Source organism: Egretta garzetta, unplaced genomic scaffold (genome assembly GCF_000687185.1).
Source record: "Egretta garzetta isolate BGI_Z169 unplaced genomic scaffold, ASM68718v1 scaffold56, whole genome shotgun sequence".
Taxonomy (NCBI): Eukaryota; Metazoa; Chordata; class Aves; order Pelecaniformes; family Ardeidae; genus Egretta; species Egretta garzetta.
In genome coordinates, this window is record NW_009260182.1 from 9,590,949 (window position 1) to 9,593,358 (window position 2,410).

Consider the following 2,410-nt stretch of genomic DNA (forward strand, 5'->3'; position numbering starts at 1 on the left):
TTAATTCCTGGCTTATTTTGCTGTATGAAGCATAGGTAGAACTGACTGAGTGTGGTAGATGAGGTAGAAAGTATTTGTTAATGCTTTGACCTATTGTGAGTGTGTGTGTGCACACATGCATGTGTATGTAATTCATTCTTGCTCTTTCACTGTTCCTGGTTCTCTCTGGGATCAGAGTTGAAAATACCAAAACCAAGCAAACAAAAATCTGTGCACCAGCTGGACAGAAAAGATCAGGATCCTCGTAAGAAACCCCCAATGTTTTTCTGCCTCATGTGGTTCATCTGCAAATGATCCCATGCTCCAGGGTCCCTGAGAACCTCTTATGGAAGGAATAACGTTAATGTCAACTCTCTTTTTTTTTTTTTCCTTTGTTTTCCTCTTGTTTCTGTTTTGTTTTGGTTTTTTTATTTCTCGTGGACCAAGTTAGTGGTCTCAAGGGGCTCTCATATTTCAGAGCAGCAACTAAAATCTGAGTATTTGGCTGAACTCTCTAAAGCTGCTTGGTTTATTCCACTGCTACTTCTCCACAAAATGCTTCAGACAGCTCAGCTAGCTGACTGCGCGCTGCTGACTGTGTATGCTTCACTATTCCCATTCACAGCATACCTCCAGTGAGGAAAAGCACTGATCAGAATAAGCCAGGCTTAATAAAATCCTGCTTTGTAGTGGGTTTATTCTGATTCTTGACCAAACTGGGAAATGTGGTTTCAAGCATAGTCATCATTATCAGCCTTCCCTCTATTATCCACTCTTCACCATCCGGCCACTGGGCAGGATATATATGTTTAATTAATTCTGCTTTTACCTTCGACCTGTAAATAGTGGGAGTAATGTCAGATTTATACGTTATATGAATAACAAGGATTTCTCAGGAGACCCTATCCTGGTGAAAGAGGCTAACTGTAATTTTCAGCTGTGAGTAATTGTATATAATATAATCCTAAATGGTTTTTCTTCTGTAATTTCATTAGAGTTTAGAAATTTAATTAGATTTTGAATCACTCTGAAATAAAGTAGCAAAACACCCAGAGACTAAGAGCAGTGGTTATTTTGTCCTCTGAGGCCAGAATTCTTGGTCTCAAATTGGCATGTGTTCATTAGGAGGAAGTTTGCAGAAGTTCTTGATATATTATTGTCTTTCAGAATGGACTCTGAATAGGTCTTTGGAGAGCATTAGAAGAGCACACAATTATTATACAGACTCTTTTTGAGGTTTAAGATCATCTGCCTTGCATATACTTAATAAAAATATGCCTCTAAAGTTGTTTAAGAAACTGTGGAGATAGGAAAGATGCTCCTCCAGTGCCCCAGTGCTCTTCCTGGTTTATTAGCAACTCCAGTACCTGTGTATGATGATACAGAGAGGAGTTGTTTGCTTTACTTTAATGATTAGGTAGGTTTATGGTTATTTTTATTGCTACACATATGAACTGTCATGGTGGCTGTAATTAGAAGCACACTAAAATGCTGCTCCTTCTCTTCCATCTGAGGTTCAAAAGAAATCTGTCCTTCTGGCAAACTTTGATTCTCTGTGGAATTCGCCCCATGTGCAAAAAAGTGGAATCAAACCGCACTAAACAGGACAAAGCAAAGACCAGCACCGCAGCTTATGATCATGTGGGGTGCCAGGATAGTTGTAGTGACTTCAGAAAGGGGATTCTCTTAAAAGATTCTGAGGGACTAGGTATGCAAGTGCTTGTTATTTTTTTTTTTTTTTTAACTGGTATAACATGGTTTGTATTTGTGGAGGTGGCCTGATTTACACTGCTAACTAAAAAAGGGATTTCGGCATTTAGGAGCACATTTTCCAAAGCCTTTACCAGCATAGCAGTGCCTCTTTTCTCATTGGGGTTAGTTGCCTGAACCAGGACTAGCCGCATGATTTTGTAAGAGTAGGTCCTTAAAGCAAAAGTAACAAATTGAGGTATTAGATAGAGAGGAGAAAATTCAGATTACTTTCAGCATGGCAACAATATAAGGAACCACAACCAAGCCAAAGCAAAGACCAGCACCGCAGCTTATGATCATGTGGGGTGCCAGGATAGTTGTAGTGACTTCAGAAAGGGGATTCTCTTAAAAGATTCTGAGGGACTAGGTATGCAAGTGCTTGTTATTTTTTTTTTTTTTTTAACTGGTATAACATGGTTTGTATTTGTGGAGGTGGCCTGATTTACACTGCTTAACTAAAAAAGGGATTTCGGCATTTAGGAGCACATTTTCCAAAGCCTTTACCAGCATAGCAGTGCCTCTTTTCTCATTGGGGTTAGTTGCCTGAACCAGGACTAGCCGCATGATTTTGTAAGAGTAGGTCCTTAAAGCAAAAGTAACAAATTGAGGTATTAGATAGAGAGGAGAAAATTCAGATTACTTTCAGCATGGCAACAATATAAGGAACCACAACCAAGCC